We start from the raw sequence: 12,321 nt of genomic DNA, 5'->3' as shown, positions 1-12,321 counted from the left end.
TCGGGGAGCACTGATATTGATATGTGGAGTTCGGATTGGAACTCTCTACAAGCTGCAAGGTAGCACTGTTGTTGATGGGTGCAACAGCTCTGTGGTTCCTGAAAGTGGAGTAGAAAATCTAGTGGTCTCTGGAGAGAAGACCATGCTATCGCATCAAAGGCTTGGACATATCAGAGAGAATGGCCTTCGAATACTTCATGGTAAAGGTATGGTAGAAGGTATGAGTAATAGCTCTCTTGATTTTGATTTGTGTGAAAATTGTGTATATGGGAAGCAGAATCGGGTGAGTTTCCCCTCTGGTGGTAAGAGGGTGAAACAAATATTAAAACTTGTGCACAGTGATGTGTTTGGAATTGTGAAGGTTCCATCACTGGCTAAGTTTGTGTACTATGTATCATTTACAGGTTACTTCTCAAGGAATACATGGATATATTTCCTTAAGAAGAAATTGGAAGTGTTTGACAGTTTTAAAGAATTTAAGGCTCTGGTGGAAAACCAGACAAAGGAAAAGGTAAAGGTGTTGAGGATAGATAATGGCGGAGAGTTTTGTAGTAAGGAATTTGAAGAATTTTGTAAGAAGTGTGGTATAGCATGGTAGAAGACTAATCCATACACACCTGCACAAAATGGAGTTGGAGAGACTGAACAAGACGTTGATGGAAAGGGCAAGAAGCATTCTCAGTGGTGCCAGGTTAGGACAAGAATTTTGGGCAGAGGCGGTGGAGACAGCATGTTACTTGGTCAACAGATCACCTTCATCACTGTTGGAGGATAAGACTACACAAGAGGTATGCACTGGTAAGAAACCCTCTCTTTCACATCTAAGGGTATTTGGATGTGATGCATATGTATATGTTCCAAAGGAGAAATGAACCAAGTTGGATAGTAAATCTGAAAAGTGCATCTTTATTGGGTATAAGGATGGTTTAAAGGGTTATAATCTTTGGAACCCAGTAACAAGGAAGGTTGTGTACAACCAAGATGTGGTGTTCAGAGAGGTAAAAGATGTTATTAAACATGAAGTCCAGCCAAAGGAACCTAAGAAGATAGAGTTTGAGATTAAGAAGGAAGAATCATACTCTACAACAGAGGAGGAATCAGAAGATGAAGAGCCACAAACTTTTGGTGTGAGAAGATCAGTTCGAGAAAGAAGGCAGTCAGAAAGGTATAGTCCATATGTTTTTTGTTCAAATTTTTCTTTATCTATTACTGAAGATGATCCTGGAACTATGAAGGAAGCAGTAGATTAAGAGGATGGAAAACTCTGGAAAGAGGCCATGGTTGATGAAATGGCATATTTGCACAAAAATGAGGCTTGGGATCTGGTGGAGTTTCTGGCTGGAAGGAAACCCATTGGTAGCAAATGGGTGTTCAAGAAGAAGACAAATGCAGAAGGAAAGGTGGAGAAATACAAAGCTCGCTTGGTAGCAAAAGGTTATTCTGAGGTGTTGGGAATTGATTTTGGTGATATTTTTTCTCCTACTGCCAAGGTAACTTCTATTAGATTAATTTTATCTGTTGCTATTGCTTTTGATCAGATGGATATGAAGACAACATTTCTTCATGGGCATCTGGAAGAGGAAATCTACATGAAGCAACCTGAAGGCTTTGCGGTGAAGCGTAAGAAAGAACTGGTATGCAAGTTAAAGAAGTCTTTGTATGGGTTAAAACAGTCACCAAGGATGTTGTATCAGAAATTTGATACATTTATACAGGGACTTGACTTCACTAAAATAAAAGTAGATCACTATGTGTATTTTAAATTAATTGGTGACTGTGTTATTTATCTGGTCTTGTATGTGGATCATATGTTGTTGGTTGGAAATGACAAAGAAATTATCCAGGATTTGAAGACCCAATTGTCCTCCAAATTTGACATGAAAGATCTTGGTGTTGCAAACTATATTTTGGGGATGGAAATTAAAAGAGATCGGGCAAAGAGGAAGCTCTTGTTAAACCAGAGGAAGTATGTTGAGACAATACTGCAGAGCTTTAATATGTAGGATAGTAAACCTGTGAAGGCTCCTATTCCTGTAGGTGTGAATTTATCTGTTGAATAGTGTCCCAAGGCACAAGAAGAGGAAGAGGACATGTCTCGTGTTCCATATACAAGTGTAGTCAGTAGCTTGATGTATGCAATGGTATATACTAGACCAGACATTGCACATGCAGTGGGAGTATTGAATAGGTTTACGTCAAAACCAGGGAAGGAGCACTGGACAAAAGTGAAGCGAGTTTTTAGGTATTTGCTAGTGATTACAGTTTGTGCTACCAAGCAAGACTAGGATTGGACAAAGTGTTGGATATTCGTGGCTTTGTTGATGAAGACTGGGCTGGAGATCTGGATCAGAGAAGATCTACAAGTGGGTATGTGTTTAACCTATTTCGAGGTGCAGTCAGTTGGATGAGTAAGAAACAATCTGTAGTGGAACTATCAACTACAGAGGCATAATACATGGCGGCCACTCATGCAAGCAAGGAAGTAGTTCGGTGCCAGAGATTGTGTTCAAGTATGGGGTTAGTACAACGAGCTATAAGGATAGACTGTGACAGCCAAAGTGAAATTTTCTTGGCAAAAAACCCTGCATATCATTCAAAGACAAAGCACATTGATGTTCAGTATCACTTTGTGAGGGATATGATAGAAGACAAAAAGGTGTTGCTGGTAAAGGTGGACACTTTGAAAAATACTGCATATGCATTGACAAAATTTGTGAGCTCTAAGAAGTTCTCTTGGTGTAGAGAAACAATGAGTGTTACAATGCTGGATATATGACTAAGCTCTCTTGTGGCCCCCTGTGGAAAGAAAACAACAAGTGGGAGAATGTTGGGTTGTGTTATATTCTTTCCACGACTAGCCCACGTAGTTAACTCGGGGGTTAGAGGGGGGGTGGACCCCCCCCTTTGTTGCACTGATTGCGTAGCGGGGGGGTCACAGGGGATTTGAGGGGTGCAGGTAACCCCACTCTATGGGGTCTGAGGCAGCGCCCCAGAAAATTTTGTTTTCTGGACCGTATATTAGGCTAGGCGGACCTACCTATGGTTTTGTGCATGATTTTCGCACATGGTTTTGGACGCGATGGTTTTCGGTCCATGGTTTTAGATGCGATGGTTTCAGTCCATGGTATTGGATGCTTCGACATGTATAAATATGTATTGTAACATTAAAAGAAAATCATGAGAAATCAAGTTGGTAGTCCTGGTTTTGGGATCCAGGGGAAGATATCTGTGTATATGTGTTTTATTTGTTATGCTCACGCATTGTTTATTTTCTGTGTTTTAGAATTCGTATGCAGGTAATTTCTGTACAAGGTTAAAACCTACATTTCACTTGTATGGAAGCCACATGTGGAACCATTCTGTAGCAAAATACTTGTCCAGCTTGTTGGACAAGTCTCTACTGAGTAGTAGACCGTATGCTTCGGGTATGTCCACAACAACTATGTTGATGCATTTGTGAACTCGACTGTCATGAGATAGCCGGATGATCAGATCTCACAATTCACCAATGGTTGGTATCAATGTTCGATCAAGTTGGATGATTCGTGCGGATGTCTCGCTCCATTGTGCATTGATCTTCTTCGCAATGGAGAGTGGCATGACGTTGGTGGCCATGCTAGAATCAACCAAGCAATTGTGAACATTGTAGTTAAAAATTTCAAAGGGTAGTAGGAATGGAGGGAAACTTGAGTTTTCTTCTTCCATCTAGAGAATGTTGAGCACAATAGAAAGTGATTTGAGAGGTTTTCTTTCTCCCTTGCTGGCAAGTGTTGCGCTGTTTGTTGTTGTCTGCCCCAATGCGCGTAGCAGGATGTCTCGTTGACTCTGGATCTTAGCTAACTCAAACAAATTGATGTTCGCCCAATATTTCTTCATGTCATAAAAAATGTTGTAGTCCAAAGGTGGTAGACTCACCAAGGTGTATGGGGTAGAATAGATGTTCGTTTTGTCCGACAGAGTGTTCTATAGCTTGCTGCTCATGAATGTACTCTTGTCCACCACTGTCTTCCCAGACTTGTTTTGTGTTTTCTGCTTTGGGGTGGCCGGTGGATCGGCCTTCCTCATCAGAAGTCTCATCTTTTCTTCTGCTTCCCCAAGTGTAAGGGGAGCCAGTTTACTCTTGATATTGTATCAATCATTTTTCTTTGGTGCTGCTTCTTGATGTTCATCTTCGACATTTCTTGCAAGCACTAATACGCGTTCACCACATGCCTAGAACTTGATGGTTCATGAGGTGCAACCTCTTCGTCATCATCAGTGTCTTCCAGCTACTCCTGCATAATGTTTTCCACATCAAGTGTATGAATGCATACAGAGTTTGCGACTTTCTTCTAGTCCGAACAAGATTTCTCAGGATGATGTTCTTCGTGGAATGAACAGAACTTGGGATCTACACATTGTTTGACCTGGAACATAGATTTTTGCGTAGTTTTTGGAGCAAACTAATTGTTGCCTGATGAGCCGCTTGCCTATCTCTACCCGGGCATATGGCTGCTTGTAGATGTGTCTGTTTTCCATTGTTTGAGCTCAAACACTTGCGTAGTCAAGTTCTTGACGAGGCGAGTGAGGGTTTCAATATCAGTTGCTTCCTTGTCTCTACCCTTGCTCGCTATCGCTTCGGATTTCCTGCTCAGATATTTGGAGTCCTTTGTTGGTTTATCGTCCTTGATGACTCCAATCGCGCATAGGTCTTTCTCAACAGCAATAGCCTCTTCACAACTTTCCAAGAGTGTTGGTTTTACAACTCTCTTGATGAACTGTGCAATGCTGGTCAGCAGGGTAGACGTGTAGTAATCAACAGTGATGGAGTCATGAGGTTTAGTGTCTGCTGCAAACTTTTTCAAGATGCGTGTAAACCTTTGATTGAAGTCTTTTACTTTTTCTTTTCCCTCCATCTTCAGGCTTCCCAATTCTTTGAGTAGCATGGCTGGGGTCTTTTCATCAGCAAACTTTTCAAGAAACATGTGTTTGAATGCACCCCAGTTCTGTATAGAGTTCAGTGGAAGGTTGTGATACCATGTAGTTGTGTGACCGTCCAAGATACATGGAAACAATATACATGCTATGTCGTCATACCATACCTCAAGGGTCTGCAGCTGTAAGTAGAAGTTTTCCAAGTGATATTCTGCCTTCACCATGTTGTCAGGGTTAAAATTGATGTTCATTCTCTTTGCTCGCTTCGACATCTTATGCTGAACAACCAAGAGAGCCAATGGTACCTAAGCCATCCATTCCAAATTTGGGGTAGCCATCTCTTCTTCTTTGTCATCCTCTTCCTCTCTTTCAGAATCTGACGGTTCCATCTTTGAGTCTGTTGGTTCAACTTCACCTTCACCTCCTCCGCTTCCTTCCCCTTTGCCTCCTATACCAGAGTATGATCCCAAGATCACAAGAGTGTCTTGTTTTCTTTTCTGGAATATTGGAGGTTCCTCTCTGTCTTCAATAGCTTCTACCAGACCTTCAAGTGTGGCAAGGACTACTTCTTCCACTGATGATACAACTACTCCTCTAGGAGTGTCTTTTGGCTTCCTTGATGCGTATGGAAGATGTTATATGCCTGGGATCAGTCCAACTGCTTTCACGAACTAGCGAGTGATGGGACAGACCGAGCGAAGGTGATGATACAGAATCCCGTGTTCAGTCCTGGGAGGTTAAGAGTAACCAACTGCAGAGTCACATGTAGGTGAGAGGGAGTGTGAGTTACTGCCTTGAGCAAATAGTTGATGAATGAGTGTGAGAGGATGTTCAACCATATACAATTGGCTTCCTTCCTTCTAGTGCTAGAAATGTTAACGGTGCTAGACCCACCAACATTCAGGGGATCACCCCGGTATGATGTCCCAACTAGACCTCACAAATTTTGGTGTGGGAGTCCCATCTGGTATGATGGCCCAGTTGCCATTATCTTAAAGATTTTCCTCAAATATTTCTTTTTAGCACAGGAGAGTGGTATGCTTTGTCTTCGAGAAGAGAGGTTCACTTTCCTCGTGATTGTATGTGTTACTTGTGTTAATGGTTCTTTCACTCTAGAGGGAGAAGGTGGGAGTGAGACCCAGGTTAGTTGGGAGGAAGCCATAACTCTGCTAGGAACACACAACACAACAGGATGTGCACAAATTCCAAAGGAATAGTCCACAGAGATGCGGTAGTCATAACGCAAAAGGGAAGATAACATGTACGACACTCAGCGGATGAGTCCATGCGAGTGCAACGGTTGTTATAGCAAGTTTAATGTGAAAGGTTTGTCTGATGTCTGGGGAGATATCCACCACGGGTAGGACAATGTTAACAACATATGCAACACATTTTCATTGATAGATTATGTATTACAACAAGTGAATGAGTTCAAGTGTGAAACACAGGTTAAAGAAACATGCATCACAAGTGTTCAAGATTAGTCTTACAACAGTTACAGTACATGTCTAAAAATGTGTTGAGATATTAGCAGGCTTCTGAATTAAGCGAAAGTTCCAAGACACATCGTTACACCATACATCACTAACCCCATGGGCAGGGTGTTGGAGCCACTACTTACTCCTCAAAGAAAAGATTACAGACTCTCAAGGCTTTGTGGGAGGAATTGAGGTGAAAATTCCTTTGCATGTACAAATGAGGGGGTATTTATAGCCAAGGGTGAAACTGACTCTTGTGGTTGTTCAACTACCCTCATGCCTGTTTGACTCCCATGACTCTTCGACTTTAAATGACTCTTTGTACAACAAGTGGGTCTCTTGGACTTCCACATTACATTACATTGATAAACAGTATGGCCCATAGTAGGGATGTGGATGACATGACTCATGACATGATTTGACATGATAATGATGGTACATTTGTGTCGTTGCTGGTGTGCATGTCGAGCTGTAGTGCTACTGGGTGATGGATGTCATCATGGTGTATCACAACTTCACCTCCGCATGTAAAAGTGCGGGGAGTCTTCGATGGTGGTTTCAATTAATGTTAATTTTGCACGTTGCTCCTTGCTTGTATGTTAGAATACTTGATATGTTCATTTGTTCGAAAAAGGTGCATGTTCCTTCATTCGTCTGTAGGTGAGCACATCTTGCATGTTTGCTCATCCATTCATCAATGAACACATATTTGCATGATCATTTGTTCGCGAGTAATTCTTTTTGCATGCATCGTTTGTTCGTCCGTTACTGAACTTTTCCTTCTACATGTGCTCCCTTCGTTCATCCCATTCATTGTCGCGCTATGTTTGTTTTTGTACCTGTTCCTACAGTCACTCATGACGAGATGACATCAAATCCAAAAATCTCCTAGTATACCATGATACATGATCATTTTAGATGCAGGTGACCGAGAGAGGCAACAAGGTTGAGAGGCGGGATGGAGGCTTCGGGCATTGCTGATGAAAATTGCGCAAGAGTCACATGGTGATGAAGATGGGAAATCCAAATCGTAAGTGACTGTCCGTGAGGTCTGGCTCAGCTGGAGGACAAAATTTCTCAGTTTTTGAGGGGAACAGTCTGGACTGTAGGAAGGTTTGGCATGCAAAATCTACGTATTTTGTGGAACGAGCAGGCAGTGGGAGCTTGGCAGCGAAAACTGCGCAATTCCTAGAGGGAACTGGCAGCTGGTTATTGGGACACTAGCAACAAAAACTGCAAAATTTCTTGAGGGAACTGGCAGTTTTTTATTGGCTCACTGGCATAAAAAATTGCGCAATTCCTGAGGGGAACTAGCAGTCCATTACTGGAGCTTAGCATAAAAAACTATGCAATTCTTGGAAGGACCTGGAAGTCTATTGTCAGGAGATGCAGGCGGGAAAAATTGCGTTGATGTTGGGAGGCTGGCTTGCTGATCACCTCTACACATTTTTTGAGCTGAGTAGACTGTTGGACAATAGAGAGCTTTCTCATGAAAACTATGCAATTTTTTGGGTGAGCAACTAGTCAAATATTGGGAGGCCTGGCTGGAAAAACTGCACAATTTTCTGAGGGAGATAGGGAAGGGAACTGGGTGTCAATCCAGCATGTCTACGTAATTTCCTCAGCCAGTGAAGCAGGAAAGGTCAGCATCCTCTGCGCAATTTTTGATGGGAGTCAGTCTCGCGGTGGCTGCCAGGTCAAACTCTCTGGTTGACCAGCATGAAGGTGCATTGGTTTGCTTGTAGGCAACGCAACTTGAAATGACTTACTTGGTGCTTATGTGTTGTTCTGGGTCAGAGTCGATTGAGTCGATGGCAGGTTGATGGTCTAAATGTCAAAGGGGAGTTCGGTCGTCAGAACTTTGCAAAATGACTAAGCGTGTGAACAAGTGAAACATGCATATGTGATTCTGCAAACACACACTTGCATGACCCAACGACAAGACGACTCAAACCATCTAGACACACATGTTCAACATGACTAATTGACGGTACAAGTGACAAGCATGGCACTTGTGATTGATCGTTCGACGACCATGAAGACACTTGCACAACAGTGAATGTGACTCTGTGTGTGAGTGCAACAAATGTTTTCATGGCAAACACAACAAGTACACACGAAGTGAAGACTTTGAGCATGACTAGAACATGGTCACAAGCATGAATTTGACATGAACATGCAAAACTTGGGTGAAGTGAACAAGCAAGGCGGATGCGAAGACTCACATGATCTCACGGAGTGAACCCAAGTGTGTGTAGTCATCAATTGAAACTCTCAAGGGAGGCTCTGAAATTGGTGCAGGCCAAAATTTTGGAGGGTGGTTGTAGCTACTACAACTCATTGGTAATATATATTTTTTTGAAAACAATGAAAATAATAAAATAAACCAATGTAGATGGAGTCCATTGATAGTCGATATTGGATTAAATTAATCTTAGTTTCTTGCAGTCTTCAAGGGCACCAAGGTTGTTACTTACCATTGTTTTGTTCATATCCATATTAATTCGGTAACCTATCCATATTAATTCGGTAAACCTAATGGCCTTGCCACGGCTAACCTCCACTGCAATTCTTGCAGGCTCGGTCATGTTTGCCCACATATACCCTGTACATAGACAAAAAGTTTACATATAGATGTCATGGTGGGAAGTTGAGTCGCAAACCTTACGAACAAGATCTAAGGATAAAATATGATTAGGGCCAGATTCCTCACCATGGGTCAATTGAATACACTCATAAATTAAACCGATGAGAAAAAAAGTGGAACATATTACAACCAGCAGGGCTTTCTTTCTTTTGTGTTTCTTTGCCTGATGGATTTATGCACAAGGTGAAGGAACAATCTTCTCATATCATTTATAAGCATTCATCTATCTATTGATGTTTAAACACATATTAGACTCAAAGCTCTTAGGTTCTTGGTTCTGCTCCATACCTTTAAAAAGTGAGTTTTAAAGAAATTTATGACAAGAGAAGCATTGTGAAATTCAAAATTGTAACAGTGAGATGGTGGACATAACAATTATTTGGTGCAAGGAAATGGAAAGCATATTAAAGGCGTGTTGTGAAGAGCGTATGAATCAATTTCTTAGGTTATTGGTTCTGTTGCATACCTTTAAAAGGTTAGATTTAAAGAAATGTATGAAGAGAGAGGCGTTGTGAAAGTCAAATTGGAATAGTGAGATGGTGGACATAACAATTCTTTGGTGCAAGGAAATGGAAAGCATGATTAAAGGCGTGTTGTGAAGAGCATATGAATCATAACTGAAAAGTTGTCAATTGAATTAATGCCACTGCTTCGCTATTATTTCCCAATACCTACCACATATAATAGAAACGCAAACAAGGTTCAATACTTTCCACTCCAAAATGAAAGCATTCCTATTTTGACCTATTGGCTTTCCATTCATGAGGTCCCACTCTGTTTTGGCTCAAGTAACAAAGTGGATCATGGGGTGCAGGTGTCAGATGCGTGTGTTAGATGCATGGTTGAAGTGTACCCAATAAAAATTAAAATAAATAAATCAAAATAATATAAAAATAATACAATTCAATTTCTAATATTAAACTATGGACAATATGTAGATTTATTTTTAGTGAAACCTAAATAATAGCAATAATAGTAGTGAAATAAAAAATTGAATGCATAATGTCATGCCCAGATAAAACTAAAAAGCAATAAAGACATAAAGATTTCATCACAAAAATAAAACAACCAATAAAATATTGTATCGTTGAATGTTATCCCTAAAAATTAAGAAATATGATTAACTAATATTGTTTATATTAACATATATGCACTTTAATATATATGTTTATTTTTTATATATACTTTTGTGTTTTATTTTTATTAATATATATAAATTTTTATAATTAATTTTGTTAAAATAAATTTTTAATATAATAATAAGTCATTTTAAATTGAAAATATGGAGAAAAAAACTATAACTCATGAAAATGAAAATAAAGGAAAAAATATTTAAATGAAAAGAAAATAAAACTAAAAACAAAAAATTAGTAACTAATAGAAATGTAAGTTACTAAACAACCCATAAAAATACCTTAATCAATCACCTTATAAATAAATAAATAAATCAATAATAATATAAAATAACAAAAAATGAGTTCCTAATGCTAAACTAGGATAAGCACCATAAATTTTTGGTCAAAGACAGGCTAATACACAATCAAAGAAAAAATTGAATGATAATATCATGTATAACTAGCACAACCACATTAAAAATTAATGTGGTTGATATAAGCCCAAGGCTTCATTTGTATCTACCATTGATAAATATATAATAATAGAAATAATATTACAATAAAAAAATTAATATCATTATAACTAATAATTATTATTTAATATCAAATGTAATTTATTATAGTTTAATTTTTATGATAGTTATTATTTATTATTAATTAAAATAACTTATTATTATTATTATTAACCATGGGTAATTTTTAAACCATGGTTGATCATGCTTAACCATTGCTTATTTTTATAGCAACACAATCATTGTGACAATGCAAGGTTTGTTCGTGCTTGACCATGGTTGACCAAGATTGACCATGATTAACCATGTTTGAGAATGGTTGATGATGCTTATCATATTGAGACAATAATAGGTATCATAACAAAAATGACTTAGTTCAGATACAATCTTTGTCTGCACAGGTCACACAATATCACTCCACCATTTTTCCAAAATTGACCATTTTATGAACATTCATTTGAATAGATGCATTGATATAGTTCATTGGCATCTCAAGCTCTTATCCCCTTTTCGGCTTTGAGCTCTTCTGAAAAGGATAAAAAAAAATTGACTTTGAGTTGTAAATATAAAATGAGATTAGTACATAGATTAAAAAGAATACGAAAAAAATTGTGGTGTCAACTTTAGTACATAGAGAAAAAAGAATACAAACAAAAATTTGTAACACCCTCCTCCTACAACTACCCAAGTAACTAGCCAACTAGGGTAAACATGCGACGAGAGGCTACTATGATTGGATTCGACCTCCTACGTGACCTTAAGGAAGTGGAATCGACAGAAACATAACACATATCCATTCAACATCAGCTTTAGGACCCACAAGAACCAATTCAACACTTCAGACAACTTGCCCTTGGGTCCAACTAAGTTTTTAGACAACATAGGCCTCAATCAATCTCATGTTATAGGCCTGACAACGTCCAGAAACCAAAAGCTACTCTCACAAGCTTGCCTGCTACTGTCTAGAGACTCAATTAGCCAATTCTGTACCAGTACCCCCGGGATTTAAGCCACTTTTTCAGGCCGAGAGCCTAGGTCACTACCCATAATGGAATGATAGCTTAAGATCAGTAAAAAAACAAGGAAACAATGATGAAAAAGCAATAATTTAAAAAATACCTTAATTAGATCCCTACTAGCCATGACAGGAATTTTGTCAAACATGTCGCAAGCATGTAATCTACAAGTGTAACCAACAGAATTAAACATAGGGATATTGTACTTATCTAAGAATCGCTAAGAACCATTGCTCCCTCATGTAATTTGTTGCATTACCATATATTACACCATAGATACATATCCATTCATTTACAAGTAAAAACATCCTGAGAGGCATACATAGTTGTTGTCATAAAACACACACATAACCAACATAATAACAACAAAAATACTCATGAAATTACAACCATATAGACCACATATAATCCATCAAAATTCTCATATAAATACAAGGAGAAATAACCTTTCTATAATTATACAAGAACCAAACCCGGGATGGGACTTCCATGTTCCACCCGACCATAAAATGGCTGACCCAAATCTCTCTTCAACCATTCACCCCCATGCCATATTCCAAGCTTGGATGTGGGACTCAAACCAAAATAACTAACCAAGGCATATCGAGGCTAAACCACCTCACCCTCATTAAGAGAAAC

General features: G+C 39.1%; 1 pseudogene; it reads right to left on the bottom strand.

The window, feature by feature from the left end:
• Positions 1–8,980, bottom strand: part of LOC149143329 (20 kDa chaperonin, chloroplastic-like) — a 35,713-nt pseudogene extending 26,733 nt beyond the window's left edge.
• Positions 8,981–12,321: the final 3,341 nt, after the last annotated feature.

Source organism: Pinus tabuliformis, chromosome X, assembly GCF_031772625.1.
Source record: "Pinus tabuliformis cultivar Carrire ecotype Pingquan chromosome X, CPIR1, whole genome shotgun sequence".
Taxonomy (NCBI): domain Eukaryota; kingdom Viridiplantae; phylum Streptophyta; class Pinopsida; order Pinales; family Pinaceae; genus Pinus; species Pinus tabuliformis.
Note: the sequence above shows the minus strand (reverse complement) of the source record. Positions and strands in the feature narration are given on the sequence as shown.